This window comes from Mastomys coucha, unplaced genomic scaffold (genome assembly GCF_008632895.1).
Source record: "Mastomys coucha isolate ucsf_1 unplaced genomic scaffold, UCSF_Mcou_1 pScaffold13, whole genome shotgun sequence".
Taxonomy (NCBI): domain Eukaryota; kingdom Metazoa; phylum Chordata; class Mammalia; order Rodentia; family Muridae; genus Mastomys; species Mastomys coucha.
In genome coordinates, this window is record NW_022196895.1 from 68,465,371 (window position 1) to 68,486,590 (window position 21,220).

The following is a 21,220-nucleotide window of genomic DNA, read 5'->3' on the forward strand; positions in this document are numbered from 1 at the left end:
CATGTGTATAGTAGAGGATTGCAATTTGATCATCAATAGGAGGAGAGGAGCTTGGCCCTGTGAAAGTTATGTGCCCCAATGTAGGGGAATGCCAGGGCCAATAAGTGGGAGATGGTGGGGTGGCAGGCATGGGGAGGGGGGAGGCAACAGGAGCTTGTTTTTGTTGTTTTTGTTTCTTTCTTTGTTTTTTGGAGGGGAAACTGGGAATGGAGAAATTTACATGTAAATAAAGAAAATATCTAATAAAAAAAAGAAATGTTTCAATTATATCTAAAAAAAATTAAATGCAACAAAAGATGATGGTGTGTACAACAAAATCCTTGGAAGATTAGGGTAGTCGTTCATTTCACAATAGGCAGAGATACATAGTTAACAGAGCTATCAGTATATTTCACTAGGGTGTAAATTTCTAGTCAGAACATGTTATAAAATATGTGATTTTGCGTTCCAGAAATGTGTGATCCTTTTCTAAATGAAAGCTACAGTCTGTGTAAGAGTCACCCTGTCCTCATGGTGTTATCTCATCAGAACTGGGGCTCAAGAAACTAAATAAGAGAAATGTAAACCAAATGACAGAGATGCTAAATGATGTGGCTATTGCTATGAACCACAAACTATATACTCTGTCATTCAATTAAGAATCTCGTGTCTTTTGCCAGCATCTATAAACCATAGCACAACAAACTGTTAACTTATTAGTACCATAAAATAGCACAAAACTCACAACATTTTTGACATGCATCAATTCTGAATTCATTTTATTTCAAGTATGCAATAATGGTGTCCACTACAGAGTTCAAAGATGGGCAATGGATACTATAGAGATGTTGAGAATTCTTAGTCTAGACAGAATGGAGAAGCAAATTCGCATTCTGTTTTAGACAAGGGTGTGACTGAGAGATTTGGATTCCTGATACAGGAGTTGGATTGGAAAGCAAGAGTAGGAGTGTTTAAGAGAACAGATTCTTCGAGTTTCTTCAAGCTGATTGAAAGCATCTGCTTGTATGCAGATAATTGTTATTGCAATTATAAGCAATTCTTCTCTGGTCACTAAATATATCCTAAAAAACAAAACAACAAAAAAACTTACTTCCACCCAGTTTTGGGAAAAACATGTTTCTCCTTTAAATATCTGAAAAAAAATCAACCCTGTATCTTATAAATCAAGTTAAATATAGTCCTAATAGAAATTATAAAATTGTGTCAAATCTGACATATTAAAGATGCACTTACGGGATTTCCACCTTGGGGTGGTAGTGTGAGGCATGCTATAGTCCAACTCCACAGTAAAAATTTGAAACTCAGTATCTAGGATTTCTTTTTACAGGTAAATTATTCATTTTTTATTAGATATTTTCTTTATTCACATGTAACATGATACCTCCTTTCCTAGTTTCCCCTTCAAAAAAATAAAAAAATAAATAAAAATAAAGAAAAAACCAACAAACAAAAACAAAATCAAATCCCTGTTCCCTTCCCCCTCCCTCTGCTCACCAACCCACCCTCTCCTGCTTCCTGGCCCTGGCATTCCCCTACACTGGGGCATAGAACCTTCACAGGGCCAACGGTCTCTCCTCCCATTGATGACCGACAAGGCCATCCTCTGCTATACATATGCTGCTGGAGCCATTAGTCCTACCATGTGTACTCTTTGGTTGGTGGTTTAGTCCTTGGGAGCTTTGAGGTACTAGTTAGTTCATATTGTTGTTTGTCCTAAGGGGCTGCAAACCCTTCAGCTCCTTGCGTCCTTTCCAGGATTTTAAACAACAAGCTCTTACAGCCTTTGAGAGCTTTCCAATATGGTCATGGCATGTGGATCACCATAATTCACAACATTTGTTAAAAACCGCCTATGGTAGCTGGGATCTGTCTAGTATGTATCCTGCAGCCTCACATGCTCTTCTCTTAACGCCTCAGGACAGAAGTTGCCTCTGGAGGGACACAACAATGAACATAAGGCTCCATAGCTATACAGATCTCCTTCAAGAGACACAGTGTTTTCCCTGGGAAAGTGAGATTGCAGAGTTTATCTTCCTCATCATCGTCCTCAGCTATCCTCAGGTTTTACAAGTTCTTGGTGAGTGTAGCCGAGAAGCTAGGATCCCTGCTTCCATCCAACCTACACAAACTTTATCACGGGTTTAGACGATAAAGAATTCTAAGCCTCTATTTCCTCTCACCTCAGCATACTCATAGGGTGGAAGTTTCATCCAGTAGAAACAAATCAAAGCAACTAGAACACTCCTTTAGGAGATTCCGAGAACTAGGCCCTCACCCTGAACTGTTTTTCTGAGAAGTTATTTAATTATTTTGATAAAGAGGAGAGGAATCACATTAGGGAATGCAGCATAAAAATGAAAAACAAAAAAGAGGTTTGAATATCTTGTCCCCCCAAATCAGAGTCTGAGGAACCGTAGGGAATGCCAAGCCTAAAGGCCCTCTTAGAAACAATTTATTTTTCACAATACACAACTCAATTCATGAGAAAAATATATTATAGACCTAGTTTATCAAATAGAATTGGAGGAAGGAGAAGATAGATAAGAAGAGACATTGAAATAAAATAAACTTCAAACTGGCTTGAAAAAAAAAATCACTGGCAAAAGGAAGTTGAATAAAACTGTGGAGCAATTATGACCATGGGATATTGGAGAAAATGATAAAGCAATACTCAGAAATAAATGGAGTTAACATCTAGGTCATATTAACAGTAGTTGGTTATTTAAGATAACAATTATAGGAAAGGTACTGGAGTAACTGTATTAGTTATCTCTCTGTCTCTCTCTGTCTCTTTCTCTCTCTCTCTCTCTCTCTCTCTCTCTCTCTCTCTCTGTCCCTCTCTCCCTCTTTATGGTCTATGTATTGAGAACTTTTCATCCATGCTCACTACCATCTACCCATGTCTTTCAACTCTTAATTTACTCTTGTTTCACAGAGACCTCTTCAACCTGAGTGATGACTGCCTAGCATCTTGGAGTTTAGAAGGATAAAGACAGGGAGAATTTGCTGAGGTCTCCCACACATTTCACATTAAGTGTGCATATTATGGACCCGTGGTGCAGCTTAGTGGTAGAGTGTATATTTCTTATATATATAAGCCTTGTCTTCAATCCCTTGCTCATCCTTAACCCCATAATCCCATTGTAGCCTGACTAATGACTCACCATATTCTGCAGAAAAGACTTTGAAAACAAGGATATTAGAAATAGCTCGAATCAACTTCAGAAAAGAAAATAGAATGAGCAAGTGACTTCTCTTATCACTATGACCTAATGCCTGATGGAAAAAGTTAAGACAAAATTTATTTTGGCTCATGGTTTCAGTGATATCATTCTACTGTGGTAAGAAAAACAATGGTAAGCAGAGCTGTTCATGTCATAGTGGCCTAGAAAGCTGAGAAAAAGAAACCTGGTTAGTGACCAAACCATGGGATATTCCTCTAGAACCCATCCCAAGAGACTCACTTTCTCCACCTATTTGGAATAGTTATCCACTAAGCTATTTGAGTCAATCAAACAATTAGGCAAACAAGAAGCTGCAAATAGGACAGATAAGGTATGACATATTACTTAACATGTCAAATTTACAACCACAAGTAAAATTTAAAGAGAAATAGGATATTGTTACCTTGACACTGGGAGAAACGACAACAGAAACAGCATGATGACAGACTTTAGGCATCTATAATAATATGTTCAATTAACTAAATAGAACTTCATTCAAAGAGATAAAGGAAATGTTATGAAAACGCACAAAACAGAAAATAATCACTATGGAATTGAAACTTACAGAAAAAAGTGACAATTCTGTATTTGAGAAGCACAACTGAATAGAGATAATTACTTAAAGAGACCAGCACTATATTTCTTTGAGAAGCCTGAGGAAATAGACAGCTGGGGTATATTGGTAGAGATAAAACAATCAGAAAATAACACTGAAACTGTGAAGAAAGAACTTCAGAAAAAAATTGTTTCAACTCTGAGAAAATATAAAGAGATGGTAGGACACAGCAAAAATATGGAAGTAACAGTATCTGAACTTGTATTGAAAACTTTAATTTATATCCCAAAAGCTTAACCACATCCCTATACATAAAATACATGGATCCTAGATTCACTCTGTACCACATCCTAATTAAAATGCTGAAAGGAAGGAGAAAATCTTGAAAACAGCAAGAAAGGAAACTATTCTTTATGACACAAATACGATTAACAATTGATTTTAACAGCTAGTTTCTATTTGGAAGCAAGTAAGGCCAGTAGCAGTGGGATGGACTGAATGGTAGAGTCAATTATGAGGGGCTCTCTTGCTCAAAGATCTTATATACACCAAAAGAGTCTTCACAAACTGAATGGAAATAAAGATGTACCAAGAGTAGTGTGTGTGTGTGTGTGTGTGTGTGTGTGTGTGTGTGTGTGTGTGTGTTTATTTGTTTGTTGGCTTTATGTGTTTGATCAGAGATATTGAAAGAAGGTTTCTAAGAGTAAAGTAAGTGCCCAATGTAGGAATGCAAAACCATGTACACGTGAAGAAGAGTATGTCCAAAGTGATTATCTAATTATAAGAGGTATTTGAAGATACATCTCAAATACTGCTCTGTAATCTGCTGAAGGCAGATTGTCTTGTTGTTCTTTTGTTTTGTTTTGTGTTGTGTTGTTTGTTTCTGAGCAGTATCCAAATATATTATTGTGATCACATAAGAAGAAAAGCCAAGCATTGCAGTACTGGTCATCAGAGGATTTGAAGATAGATTTATCTCTATTGTATTTTAGATTTTTAGTTATGGCAGAAAATTGAACTTCCAAAAGTGCTAGGAAATAACCAAGCAATATTTTGGCTAAAAGCAAATGACCCTTCAAGCCGTGTGGTTGGACAACAAATTGCAGGGGTTAAGCACCACTGCTTGGAGGGTAAGAGGTCTAGATTAAGTTTGAAGACCCAGCTCTGGGTTTAACTTATTCTGCTATTTCTAGGTTGGCTGCAAAATTCAACCCTTGGGTTATGTGTGTTGAGAGCATCTGATGACATTGCTCCAAATTGAAGCACAGACTAGCTTTGAAGGAACTGGAGAGAATTTGAGTCAAGTGTCCTCAGTACCTGTTGATCTCTGTTACTGACCAGTTGTGAATACTCTTTCCTCAACTCTGCCCTGTTTCCTTTGCTGCTCAATGCCTCTTACTTCTGTGTTTCCTACTCATTAAAAATGTAAGATTTTGGGTTCTTCACAAGGACTGGTGCTGAATGTCATAACTACACATCTTTTCAATGTCTCAACTCAGATGCTGTAGGGAAAAAGGCAGTGACTTAATTCAACGTACATACTTTGACTTTCTAGAACAGCCTCTCATGGGAAGGAAATTCACACAGTTTTACCCTGCCTGTAATGACAGATAGATTTAAATAGGATGTTGTCTTGTTTCAAAGTCTCCCCACTTTCTTCCTTATAGAACTCGTCTTTGACACCTTTCTCCATCTTTCCTCTAGTTCCTATGGAATAACTTATTTTCTAAGAAATATGTAAGTAACAGATAACAAGTTTTCTCTTAAATTAGGAGCATTCTATATACAACATTTTTCATATTTTTAGTGCATGGCATAGCATAGGTGTATTTACAAAGCCAAAGTAGGTCACCATGTATGCTGCTCCTCTCCTACCCAGCACCCATATACCTAACATTTTTTTCCTGTAGAGTAGGAAGAAAGAACATTTTGCATTCTCTTTGGTTCATTTTCAAAGAGCCAGTCTCTAAGTGGAGCACCTGACTTGAAGATTTTCCCAATTACATTCTAAAAGAGATTTCCACTTTTCTCCCCACATGGAAATGCTGATGCATATCTGACATTAATTAAAAGACTAATTTAATAGCAAGTCTAAGAAAATATATGGCAGTTTCTAAATATTCAATCGTATTCTCTCTTCTCTGTTTATACCAAATAATACAAGTCTTATAAATAGCATGCATGCAAGAATCAGAGTAATTCTAGTTCTTAATTGGATGACTATATCTTAGGCTAAATGACAGAGCTTGTGTGATCAAGTTACTACTTATACTTTTGGTGCCAGATTTCTAACAGATGTCCTTACCTGGGGCTGCAGAATGGGAAGCTAGATGAGGGAAGTTAAAAGAGTTTTATCAATAAGCACTCAGGAGTTATAAATGTAAGCACTTCAAGGTACTATGGCAAATCTATTCTTTTTCACTATGACTCCCTTTGAACCTTGACCTTTTATTTTCTCAAGTCATCAAATGAAGGTCAAAGAATATCTTTAGTATAAACTTAAGAGATGCCCAATGGTTCACTTTGAAAGCAGTTCTGTGTTATACTTCGAGTATAGCTAATTCAGTTTCTTATTAAAATTTCACAATTGTCTCTATTTTGTCTTTTCTTTTTTAGTTATTTATAAGTAAAGTTTGGTCAAACCTCTCCCCCCAATCTTATTGGAGTTTTGTATACAATACTAGCTAAATACAGTGAACATTGAATAAATATTTTTATTAGCTTGAATTTATGGTTCTTTAAATATGAAACAGGAATTCCAGTTTCTAAGACTAAGATTACACATAGTACATGGAACAGCTCAAGAACTAGTCACATACATTCACAGAGAACATCAGATAAAAGGTGTAGAGTATCAGTCTTTGGAGACCATCTGGTACCTAACTGAAAGTCAGAGGTTGACTGGCCTAGTCAAACCACATTCCCAATCAACTGCCTACACTCTTCCGTATTCCTCATTCTGAGTGATTTTTTTTCCTTTTGGATCTTGATCTTGTTAGATGGTCATCAATCTAACAATCTGTCCTTCACCAATCTGCCCTTTAGTATTAGCTGCTAACGATCATTTCAAATTGTCCTTTAGCACCTTCTCAGAAGAAGCTGAATGCCCCCATGCACTCTTTTACAAATTTCTTTTCTCTTTTACATCAGCCTGTTCTCAGAACTTTCCCAACCTAAGCAGGTTCCCTCCTTTACTTTCTCATTCTTTAGCTTTACATCTGCTTTGCTTTGTTTTTTTCTTTCTGATATCTTTCATTATCAATTTTTTGACTGACACATAGTCCTTGAAACCCACAATGACCTCAGATTCACTATGTAGTTGAAAATAGACTTGGATTCCTGTCTCTGGAATCCGTGTATATTATCTTCCTGTCTCTGCCTACTTCATTCTAGAATCACAAATATAAGTCACCACTCCAAACCAGTATGAAACATCTATTACTCAATTGATCATGAGGGCTGACTGATTTCAGATGGCTGGCTAAAAAGTTCTTTTACTCTCTCACCATTCCATATGTTCTTTCCAAAGTTGCAAATTTAGAAGGACAAGGTTCCTTTATGGAGGAGGATTCTACATTGGTCAGGAATATGCAAACATCCCTGATCCTCTTCTAGACGCTTCAAACAAACTTCTAGGACTTTACCTGTACATTCAAGAGAGTAAGAGTGATTTTCTTCTACTGCTCCATTCTGCCTCAGCTATTGGAACATATTCCCATTACTAATACATTATCAGGTATAGGGAAGTGTCAGGATCTAAGTAATCACTTACATGGGATTGCAGATCTACCTTAGAAGAATAAAAATCTTGGAGCTTCAACACTACCATGTGCAAGTTGACACTACCCAGAATACAACTTTCAGAAAGATGTCCTGGATGTAAAAGAGGAAGGTGAGACCTTCCTAGACAGCTAGGTCAGTTTAATCAGTTCTCATGAACAATGGGATTGGACACTCAGTGAGGAAACACATTGCCAAAAGCATCATGGGAAGGGTAGAGATGACAAGATCATTAGAAAGAACTTGTCAAATACATAGTATTCCCAGAAAACGAGGAACTCTTAAAAATAGCCATTTCAATCACCAATTCTATGAAGTCTCCAAAAGGAAAAAAATAGCTGATGACGGCAATTTTTGGTAGATATGAATTTTCTTTAATGGAAGGCAGTCATTCTCTATTTGCTGATTCTCACCCACTGTGTCCAGGTTTGAGCTGCAATCTGGTAAGGCATTAACTTCCTTCTGTCCCCATGCTTCAGTTGGTGGATCATTATGTTGACTCATGAGAGGAAAGACATGTCTTTCCAGAGTGTTAAAAATAGTGGGAGTCTGAACATGCATCTTGATTAGGCATTGTCTGGAGATCCTTGTTAGCTAGCTATCTTGTCTTTAGGATATTGCATTTCATGTAAAAGATAATGTAATGTAGAGAGTGGAGAAGATAAACAAGCTAGGAAATAGTTACAGACACAAATAGAATGAAAACCACAAAGCTAGATTTTCATGGAGCTAAGTTGAAGACAAAAGAGTGAAAAGAAAGAGAATTCCTTTTGGGTGATATATGACTTAATTTGCCTGTACAATACTGGCATTTTTTTTTCCTCTGTGTTGTTATTAGCTTCTTGTACATGCAAAAGCAAGAGTAGGATTTTAATTTAATATTCTAAAAATCAAATTGTATATTGAGGTCTTAAAGTATAATATATTATGAAGGTGTAGAAAAGTCTATTAAATGACAACAAGCATTTTTTTTTTTTTTTTAGTATGGGTCTATGGCTGTGGTGCTATGGGGGATATATTGAATTGATAATGTGGAAAATATCTAGTAGCTTATCATTGGCCTGAATTATTGACTCAGATTTTGCCTCTTAAATTATTGGTATGTGACTATGGGAAAGCAGTATCATTAAAAAGTTGCCTAAGGAACTCCACCAGCCCAGCTCAGGTTCCTTCCGGTCTCTCTGGGCTGGTGTCCCAAGCAGACCTTGGGCGCAAGCTCTGCAGCCAGTTCCACAACACCCAGGGGAAGATCCACTCTAACAAGCCCAGGATCACAGGAAGGACAGGCTCGAGTCAGATTTAGCAAGGGCAGGTAGTACTAGAGTTAACCAGATGGCGCGGGGCAAGCATAAGAAAATAAACAACACAAACCAAGGTCACTTGCCATCATCAGAACCCAATTCTCCCACCATAGCAAGTCCTGGACACACCATTACACTGGAAAAGCAAGACTCAGATATAAAATCACTTCTCGTGGTGATGATACAGGACTTTAAGAAAGAAAGAAATAGCACCCTCAGAGAAATACAGGAGAACACAGGTAAACAGCTAGAAGCCCTTCAAGAGGAAACACAAAAATCCCTTAAAGAACTACAGGAAAACACAATCAAAGAGCTGAAGGAAATGAGCAAAACCATCCAGACTCTAAAAATGGAAATAGAAATGATAAAGAAATCAAAAAAAGAGACAACCCTGGAGATACAAAACCTAGGAAAGAAATCCTAGATGCAAACATCACCAACAGAATACAAGAGATAGAAGAGAGAATCTCAGGGGCAGAAGACACCATAGAAAACATTGACACAACAGTCAAAGAAAATGCAAAAAGCAAAAAGCTCCTAACCCAAAACATCCAGGAAATCCAGGACACAACGAGAAGACCAAACCTAAGGATAATAGGTATAGAAGAGAGTGAAGATTCCCAATGTAAAGGGCCAGTAAATATCTTCAACAAAATTATAGAAGAAAACTTCCGTAACCTAAAGAAAGAGATGTCCATGAACATACAAGAAGCCTACAAAACTCCAAATAGACTGGACCAGAAAAGAAATTCCTCCCGTCACATAATAATAAAATCACCAAATGCACTAAACAAAGAAAGAATTTTAAAAGCGGTAAGGGAAAAAGGTCAAGTAACATATAAAGTCAGGCCTATCAGAAGTACACCAGACTTCTTACTAGACACTATGAAAGCTAGAAGGTCCTGGGCAAATGTCATACAGATCCTACAAGAACACAAATGCCAGCCCAGGCTACTATACCCAGAAAAACTCTCAATTAGCATAGGTGGAGAAAACAAGATATTCCATGACAAAACAAAATTTATATAATATCTTTCCACAAATCCAGCCCTACAAAGGATCATAGATGGAAAACATAAGGAGCAGAACTACACCCTAAAAGAAGCAAGAAAGTAATCTTTCAACAAATCCACACAAACCTAATTCTACCTCTTTACAACAAAAACAAGAAGTGACTATTACTTTTTCTTAATATGAAAATTAATATAACCAACATATCCTAATTGATTGAAATCCAAAAGTATGAGGAATTAAAAATTTGTTGATTGTCATCCAATGGTCTCTCTAATTTGGTAATTGGAGAAATAGGTCCAGTATTGTACAAACTATATACACTTTCAGCTCCTTTGTTTGTAACAGTGTCTGGCTGTGTACAACATAAGGGTCTTGAAATCTTGCTTCTCCTATCTCAGCCTCTCTATTAGTAGTATTATTTATTTCATGTTTTTACACTATACTATGGTTTTCAGAACAGCTTATATATTTCAAAAGTATTTATATACCTCCCCCAAAAAACATAGATGATTAACTAGGGAGGTGGCTTGTAAGAGAACAACAAAGAGTGAGATTGAATGCTTTGCTTGACATTTGTAACTATTTTATCAAGTTTGAAAAAGATGACTTTATAAGTTACTCTTTCTCTGAGATGAATGCTTTTCAAAATCACCACAGCCAATGAACCAGATTCTTACCCTCACCTAATGTTTGTGCCACCCTCCAAGCAGAACCATTGTTCATTGAAACAGTTGGTGAATGACTTCATGTATAGACCCATCTTAATACACACACCATTTCTTAAACAAATGTAACCCATTCTCTGTGGGCTGAGAATAAAGTCACTCACTCAAGTCAAATAGCTTTGACCATAGCAGGAAGTCTGTATCCAAAAACCGTGCCTACAATTCATTCCTTGGCGCAGCAGAACTGTCAACTCTCAGCTAGATGGACGTAAAATCCTTTGGTGATGTGAGGGTCATTGAAGTACAGCCTTATTACAATGAAATCCAGTGTCTAAAAATTGTTCTTATTTTGGACTTGTACCATAGTAAGAGCCAAGATTTTAAGCTCTACTAAATACAAAACAAGCAAATAAATAAAAAGACTTCATATATTTATATTCAGTTAAAAATACTAGTAGTAATGTATTATTTTTAAATATGCAGTTAATATGTTTAGAGTTCTTTGAAATTTATGAGAAAAAATGCTGTAGACAAGCATCTACATAAGACTGTTAAATTGATTGTTGTTTTATATCAAACAACTTTTATAATACTTATTTTATTGTTATAATATTTTATAAATTTTAAGGAATATGACAAAAAAGATATTGTAGGTATTGAAGGGGGTCTCTGAGAGGAGTTGGGGTACAAAAGGGAAACAAGAATGTAATTTAATTCTATTTACTTAAAATATGTTTTTAAATGTTAATAAATTCAGATAAATTGAAATCATGTAACTTTTCTCTTCATAATGCAATAAAAGTTAAAAAGAAAGTTGCCTAAGAAACTTAGTGAAAAAAAATTTCTTTTGAATCTTAACTTTGTGGTAGAAATAAACAGAGAATATCCTAGTTGATGATGCATCTGAGCATTTGCAAGGGAAAGCTTTGTCAGAACTTATAACAGTACCTGAAGATCACTTCTTCCCTTAGAAAGGATTTCTACTTACCTCAATGGCTCTAGCTCAACTTTCTCCTCCAGATAGACTAGACTCTTGAGTTGAGCCCTTTCTTTGTCTGAATTGACTCTTAAGAAATTGTACACAGACTGGGTGTGGTATGTATTCATTATCGTCATTATTTTAGTCACAAAAAAAGAAAAACTCTTGGTTCTCTTTTCTGTTTATAAAGAGTGTTCTGTTCTCTCTCCAATTTTAGGTATACTCAAACTATTGCTATATAGCATTGTGCTTTCTTCTTGAAAAAGCTATACCCCAAGCTTACTTAGATGTATTCCTAGTGCATTGTAAGGAATTGAAAGAATATAATATCTAATAAATATGCAATTAATGCAGGAAGGATGAGTGTTTGTGCACACAGGCTGAAGAGAACTAGTCCAATATACTCACACTTACCATGTTGCTTTCGTAGCGCTGTCATTTTTCTGTAGCAGTTTTTTTTTTTTATCTGTAACATTGAGACAAATGTCTCCTCTAAGCCCCCACAAAACCATATTAATGTTGTCATAGACTTCCAACCTATAAGTTGCTACATGTTTTTCTGGTGTTATTATAATTATATTTATTGTAACATTTTTTCAGATAAGTACATTTTTTTTCTTTGCTCAAGATTCTATACAATCAAAATTAAACAACAGATCAATGCTTTCATGACAGATCTTGTGCCTTGGTAATATTAGCGGAGTGGACTAACCCTGGAAGGGTAGGGTATAGCCACTAGGGGAAAAATTTCTCCTATTTTTCCTTTGGTAAATGACTAAATTATCAAATTGCTTTCTATATACTTATCTTTATTAACCATAGATTAGTGCAGCTCTCAGTCCTTGTCACTTGAGCTTGTGTCTGTGGCAAAGGTCGTTACGATAGAGACTCACAACTACAAAAGAATCTTCTGTCAAACTACAGAAGAATGACCAACCGCAAAACTACCAGGTACGTGTCCATTGTTGTACAGGTGGGCAATATGGTATTTCTATTTCTAACTTTATGAGGCACATGTACAGTTATTTCCATAGTTACTGCACTACTTTTTACTTGTCCTAACAGTGAATAAGGGTTCCATATTGTCCATATCCTCCCCAGCATTTGTTATTTGTTTTATTGAACTTAGCCATCCAAGTTTGGGTCAGATGAACTCTACAGCAGAGAAAAGGATATGAGGAGACATCTAAAATGAAATATGTTTGAAAAAGTTATATAGAAAAATATCATCTAGAAGGTTTTTGGTAAGTGGACATAATATTGAACTGCCTTCTATATATTTATATTTATTAATCATAGATTAGTATAGTTCTCAGTCCTTCCCAAGGGAGCTTATTTCTGTATCAGAGGGTGGTTAATACAGAGATTCATAACTAAGCTGATACCATATATCCATCAGAGTCAGGAGTGAAATACCTATTCTGGAGTTGTTTTGGTGGAGTATCCAATAGGACCCTGGAACAGTACAATCTATTGATATAGATCTTGGTTACTATGGTTGTTGCAATAAGAATGACCCCCATAGACCCATATATCTGCATTTCTTAGTCCCCAGTTGATATATGGTTTGGAGGAATTAAGAAGAATGACCTTGTTGGAATAGGTAAAGCCTTATTGGAGGAAATGTATCACTAGGCGTGAGCTTTGATCTTTCAAATGCCAAGGGCAAAGAAAAGTCAATTTCTCTCTCTCTCTCTCTCTCTCTCTCTCTCTCTCTCTCTCTCTCTCTCTCTCTCTCTCTCTCTCTCTCTCTCTCTCTGTGTGTGTGTATGTGCTAACCAGCATGTACAACTATTAGATATGTATCCTGCATCATTCCTGCCTGTATCTGTATGCCACCACACTTCTGACCAAGGTGATAACTGTTTAACAATTGTGAACTGTTATATCTTAGTCATGATGCCTCTTCACAGCCATTGAAACCCTAAGGCAGTTACTAACCAGAACTTGATGGTAAGACACTACTGCTGAAGCAACCATACACTTGGGTCACAGGACAAGAATAAATTAAGCTGGGATTAAGTATGGAAGCCTCCTCTATGCTAGCTGACCTTCACGTTAACAGATAGTACTATGTATGCGGCTAGGGGGGAAAATTCATCATCAATCTCACTGAGGTATGGACTTTGTGAGTTACAATAACAACCTGCTAGTGCACAATGATAGCAAAAAATTCCATGGGGTATTCAACTACTTTTTGCCCCATTGGACAGAATTTGTTGGTTGTATTATAAGCCTAAGCAAGAAACAATCGCTGGGTATATTCCCTAGGAGAGAACTTTCTTTTATTACTTTGCAAAAAAAAAAAGAGTTAGTGTTGAACTGCCTTCAAAATACTTATCTTTATAACCCTAGATTTCTGCGGATCTCAGTTTTCCATTAGAGAGTCTTGTATTTGTAGTGGATAATTGATAATGCAGAGTTTGGCAACTGGTCAAGAGGCAGAGAACAAGTAACTGAAAGTTTCAGTCCTAAATTTATAAGGCATCCATTCTCCCCAAAACTCAGGGAATCTCCTCAGAAAATGAAACAGAAACATTGAAGATTGATGACAAATACCACAAAATACTGGGATTTTGTTCTTTGTTTTGTTTTTTTTTTGTTTTGTTTTGTTTAGTTTAGTGTTTTGTGTTTTTAATGACAGGGAAGAGACACATATGAGTTTACATGAATAGCTTTGGTTGACTGCCCAAGATCAAGCAGGTCAACCTTCCACATTCATTGGGGAGAGGCAACAATAGAAAAGATATGGGGGAAGGGGAACTTACAGTAAACTCTTCGTAGGATTAAAATCAGATACAACTATTCTGGAAATCAGTGTGCAAAACTTTCAAAAGCCTAAAAAATAAATCTGCTCTATGACTCAGTTAGGCCACCCTTGCATATCCCCAAAGGCCTCACTATCCTACTGCATAGATCCGTAATCAGCCATGTTCACAGCTTACTCTGTTCACAATAGTGAAGAAAGGGAAACAAAGTCTGTATTCTTTAATTGGTGAGTGAATAATCTAAGTGTGGTACATAGTCACCATGAAATAGGCTTTGTTTGAGCATTGGTTTCAAATGTAAAGAAAAGTAAAATCATGAAGTTTCTAGATTAATGAATGGAATTTGAAAAGTTTATATTGAATGAGGTAGCTCAGACACACCCAAACAAAAAACTCCACATATTCTCTCTTCTTTCTGGATCTTAGCTCCAGAACTTCAGAAGAACAATCACAAAATACAGGAAAGTAAAAACAGATACTAGGGCATGGTGGAGGAGTACAGGAAGACACAATAACAGGGTTGAAGTGTTTTGAAGCAGAAAATGGGGAAATGGAATTGAGTTCAGAAAGTGAGACCTAAGGAGAATAAAACATCACTATAGAGGTTTGAAAAGCCAGAAGATTCCTATTAATACTTATTCATCTAAAATACACATAATACATATAAGTATCGCTATACACATACACACTCACACATACACACATTCACAGAGGCCAAACTCCTCACACTTGACAGGTGCTGGCCTCTTGCTTGTTGTTCATGCATTAGTGGTTGGCTTATACCCACTTATATACTGGCAACCCTAGTTGAACTCAACTCACTGGATTTAAAACAAAGTTGTGAGGGTGGATCTGGGGGAAGTTGGGGGAAGTTTCAGTGTAAGTGCCCACAAAATATATTGACTACAAGTATGAAATTCTCAAAGAATAATGCAAATACACTAATGGAGATTCGTAACTGGATAATGTGTAGAAGTGAGAGATGTTGGAAGACTCAGTCCTAAATGAGATGTCTTTTTCAAACCACTTCTCTCAAGGCTCAGGGAGGTGTGTGGAAGAGAAATGGAAATATAATAGGAGCTAGATGGGATGAATGATTCCAAGGAAACTGTGTCTTTCAGAGACAATAGGACTGGTGCTCATAGGAACTCACAGAACCATTAGCAGTATGCTCAGCATCTGTCTAGGCTCAAGATAGATGGCATCCAAGCACCAAGAGAGAAGATACTGATTGCTAACTTTAGAAAAGTTTTTAACTAATAATTGAGTTATTCGATCCTTAGCCAACATGCAATGGTTTAACATCAAAGTTATAGAGTATTAAAGGCGAAAAAAGTGTGGTTTCGTTGTTGTTGATTGTTTGTATGTAATGTTAAATGACTAAGCAGCTTAGTGAGAACATTATTTTTCTCATTTCCCAAATTAACAGAAGACTTTATCATCAATAACCCTTAACTTCCAGAGTTTGGGACAAGAATTAGTGTTTGGGAAAATACAATGTTTCCTGAATTCTTTCTCAAGAATCAAGTGAAGTGGAGGTGATGATGCAAATTCAGAATGATTTTCTTTAGTTATGATGACTATAGTAGAGGCTGAAGCAGGCTGGAAATTTTACATATTTCAGAATATTTCTTCCATTTCCTTTTCTGAATTTTTGTCTCACCTTCCACCAAACCTCTTGTAGTCTCCAGTTGATACATTCGTTTTTTCAAAGGCAAGACTTATTTATAAATGATGTACTTTGCCCTCCCCAGGCAAAACTTACTCCCTATGTCTAACTGAATTTTGTTGTTCTAACAAACATGACAATGTTTAAACAATGCTTTTACATGTTTGCTTTTTCATAGTAACTTTTATTCTTTTTTCTTAATTATAAAAGGATATTGTGCTTATTGAAGAAATTAAGAAATATAAAAAAATATTAAGAAGAAAGCAAAAAAATCACTAACACTTGTGTATTTGCATTTCTAAGACAGATTTAACAGAAGTATACTTTCAAGCATTGGAGACGTACAGGGGGTCTGAAGTTGTAGCAAAGGTTGGGGATTGGGGGGGTAAGAGAATTCAAAAGAAGGCAACATTGAATTTGGTCTCAATCTCAAGTATTTTACAGCATAATATGCAAATTATTTAACTATTAATGAAATAAAGAGCAGTAAATACTGTGCATGTCAAATCGAAAGTAATACCATAGCTTGTCAGAATTCTGTTTTCATGTATTGGAAACTAAAGTTATTTGAACAATATAAGCTATATGAGTTTCTGGCAGGGTGGTTCAAACATGGCATCCCATTTCCTATCCAGGACTTTGCCTTCTTGAAAAGCATAAACCCAAGAGAAGTAGAAAAGCCATGATTGTTATAGGTTATGTCTACATTCTTATGTCCACTACCTGTCTTAAACCTACTTCCTCTTTGAAACCTACTCTAAATACTAACTATCCCACTTCAACTCTTGTTTCTGTTTTTCATAAATTATATGAAATTTATATATAATCAATTCTTTTTTGTAGTCTGTGAGTTGACACTTCAGGACTGTTAGATAATCATGAAAACAATTAAGATATAGGTTTATTGATTTCTGCCTCCCTATTCGCCTCCATGATAACCATGGATGCATTCTCAATATCCATAATTCCATACTTTCCTCTGGTATTACTCATTTCCTATGGTGCCTGAGATTCATTCCTGCTCTGTGTGTGTGTGTGTGTGTGTGTGTGTGTGTGTGTGTGTGTGTGTGTGTATGTATGTTATGTGTGTATGTATGTTAGTCATAATTATCTTCAATGCACTCCAAGACATATGCAAGATTTTCCACGATAATTGTACCAAATGAGCATTCTTCAATGGACTGAGTATTGAGGGAAAATTTGGAAGAAAAATAAGGTTTTAAATATTTTCAATAATGTTTTAAAGATTTTATGCCAAGAGAGACACTATCATCTTGAATTAAGCTGAAAAGAGAGGGTACAAAATCTTAAAAAATGTTTCTAACTCCCAATCTGATTCTGAAATACAACATATGGGTAATACATGGAGATAAACACAGTGGCTCACAGCTGGTCATGATACAGAGAGAGAGATTGAGAGAGAGCTAGAGCAAGAGAGAGAGAGAGAGAGAGAGAGAGAGAGAGAGACAGAGACAGAGACAGAGACAGAGACAGAGACAGAGACAGAGACAGAGACAGAGACAGATATGGAGGAGAGCTCAGCCATAAAGAAGAGGACACCATTATCACACTCTCTCCATTCAAGTCTCAGGGACCATTTTGATATTTCAAATGGCTTCATCCTGTCCATTAAAAAATGAGTATGTAAACATTTTATATTAAATTAAAGTTAATTAACTTTACTGTGCTATTTGTTCTTCCAGTCTTAGGATGTTTATGTTCATATGATTTCCTATTATGATTTGAACTATTAATAGGCATTTAGATAATGCTTCATATATATATATGTATATATATATATATACATATATATATGTGTGTATATATATATACATATATATGTATATATATATCACCTTTCTTTTTTGGCATATTCTTACAAACTATCAAATTATATTAAATATATTTTTATGTATGCCTTGTTATGGTTGAAAAGCTTTGTGTAAAGATAAAGTAGTTTGCTTTAATGAATTTTAATTTCTTTAAAATTTTTGGGATTATAATATAGTCACACCGTATCTCCCTTCCTTTTCTCCCATGTACCCAATGTGCCACACCTCTTAATTATATTAAAATTCATGCCCTCTGTTTCTTTAATTGGTGCTGGTAGCAGTAGTGATAGTAGCTCCCTCTCTCTCCCTCTCCCTCTGTCTCTATCTCTGTCTGTCTGTCTGTCTCTCTCTCTCTCTCTCTCTCTCTCTCTCTCTGTGTGTGTGTATGTGTGTGTGTGTGTGTGTGTGTGTGTGTGTGTGTGTGTGTTTTCATGTATCTTGCCCCTTGCCTTCAAGGAGAAATGCCTTGACTTTCATATTATTGAATTAGTAAGGACAGGTATTTCTATTTCCAAAAAATTTAGCTGATCCATTAGGAGTCCAGAGCTCACAAAATGCTTTTGTTGGATGAGAGCCCTCATTTGTTCTCTATTAAGCCACATTTTCAAGTGTAACCAATATGCTCTCCCTTTCACAAAAGCATGAGGCTGGTTCCTTTAAAGCCACATTATCAGTGTACTCCTGGTTTCTCTCCAAGGACACCAGAGTAGGATTTATATGACCTGTATTTTGTACCACTCTTGTACAAAACAACCACTGGAGATTCTGTAGTGGATAATTTGGAGCCCAGTATCACAGGGCCATGTCAACACAACAATTTGTTTCTCAATCACAAAAAACAACATTTCTGTCTACAGCTACTCACTCTCTTGAACACCACTCATCACGATAGCACTAAAGGGTGGCACTCCCTTGGTTTGTCCTCACCTCTCTTCCCCCTGACTCTATTGTTTTCACATGTGATTTGGTAGAGTACAATATGAACTATAACTATGAGGAATAAAGTTATTATTCAAAGACAAGTGTCTCTGTGGTCTTTATTTTTCTGTACCTGACTGAAACAAACCCAGGGCACCTTTTAGACATTTTTCCTTTGCCTTTCCTTTTGCAACAAGTTCCTTATTCTGTCTACCTCATATCATTTGTTTTGTACATAATCATTGATGATGGTGGGATTATCTGCTTATTTGACGGTATAGGTATATTTTTAATGTTTTCTTTTTGATAATCCCTGTATCTTTTCTAATCCTTGATGCCAGGAAATGCCATTCCTCCTCACAAATTACCAAAGAAATTTCATATTGTACCAGGAAAGGTTAATATAGTATTTTCACGGCATATCCTCCTCAGAATACTTAAGAATTGCCAAGTAGAGGATCTCATATTAGTTTCTGTTACACCTAGAGTCTTGTGATGACATGCCAATCCCTTTCCTACTTAGACGTAGTTGCTTAGTCTAACCATCTGTGTTGCAGAAACATTCTCAGCTTGGACTTTTAGTTTGCCTTTTCTCTATGGCATTTAGCCTGTACACTTCTCCACTTGTCATTGAGATTTCATGACCACACCTATGTTCCCTTCCCAATCTGTACCTGATATTTCATATTTCATCTGGTTTAAGTTATACTCTAATGGAACTTCAAGGATCTTACCCAATAATTGGCCCTAATAAGACATGACTAAAAATTGGAGTTAACAAATCTACATCCTAGCATGCCCTAAGCAACCAACAAACCAGAGTTTGTATTTTATAGCCCTACAGTTTATATGAGGCATATATATTCACACTGTGTCATAGTTAGGGTATGGAGATTTGAATAGAATGGCCCCCCCATAGGCTCATGAATTTGAATGCTTAGTCACTAGGAAGTGGTATTGTAGTTTGTGTCAACTTGACATAAAACTAACCAGCACAATATATACCTGCTCTATGTATGAGTGGTATGAGGCAAAATCACTCATTCAAATTAGGCAGATGCTTCTATGGCTTTTAAAAATTATTCGACTAAAAATACTTGAGATTTTAGGTGAACTTTTTCTAGTGAGAGATCATGACTTTAGAATTAATTATAGGCTCTTTGTACAAGGAGATAGGACTGGATCAATTTGCATTCCTCTACATGCTAACAACCAGTTGGGCCAGCACCATTTGTTGAAAAGGTTGTCTTTTTTCCACTGAATGGTTTTAGCTCCTTTGTCAAAGATCAAGTAACTGTGCATATGTTGGTTCATTTCTGCGTCTTCAGTTCTATTCCATTGATCCACCTGCCTATCACTGTACAAATACCATGCAGTTTTTATCACAATTGGTCTGTAGTACAGCTTAAGGTCATGGATGGTGATTCTACCAGAGGTTCTTTTCTTGTTGAGAGTAATTTTTGCTATCCTAGGTTTTTTGTTATTCCAGATGAATTTGCAAATTGCTCTTTCCAAGTCTGTGAAGAATCAAGATGGAATTTTGATGGGGATTGCATTGATTCTGTAGATTGCTTTCGGCAAGTTGGCCATTTTTACTATATTAATCCTGCCAATCCATGAAGGTGAGAGATCTTTCCATCTTCTGAGATCTTCTTCGATTTCCTTCATCAGAGACTTAAAATTCTTGCAATACAGATCTTTTGCTTGCTTAATTAGAGCCATATCAAGGCATTTTATATTATTTGTGACTATTGTGAAAGGTTTGGTTCTCCAATTTCTTTCTCAGACTGTTTATCCTTTGTGTAAAGGAAGGTCACTGATTTGGTTGAGTTACTTTTATATCCAACCTCTACATAGAACCAGATACACTGAAACTAATAGAAAGAAAGTGGGGAAGATCCTTGAGCACATGGGTACAGGAGAAAAATTTCCTAAACAGAACACCAGTAACTTATGCTCTAAGATCAAGAATTGACAAATGGGACCTCATAAAATTACAAAGCTTCTGTAAGGTAAAGGACACTGTCAATAGGACAAAATAGCAACCAATAGGCTGGGAAAAGATGTTTACCAATCCTATGTCTGATAGTGGGCTAATATCCAATATATACAAAGAACTCAAGAAGCTAGACTCCAGAGATCAATTAACCCTATTAAAAATGGGATACAGAACTAAACAAAGAATTTTCAACTGAGGAATACCAAATGGCTGAGAAGCACCTAAAGAAATGTTCAACATCCTTAGTCATCAGGGAAATGCAAATCAAAACAACCCTGAGATTCCACCTCACACCAATCAGAATGGCTAAGATCAGAAACTCAAGTGACAGCAGATGCTGGGGAGGTTGTGAAGAAAGAGTAACACTCTTTCATTGCTGGTGGGATTGCAAGCTGGTACAACCACTCTGGAAATCAGTCTGGTGGTTCCTCAGAAAAATGGGCATAGAACTACCTGAGGACCCAGCTATACCACTCCTGGGCATATACCCAGAAGATGATCCAACATGTAATAAG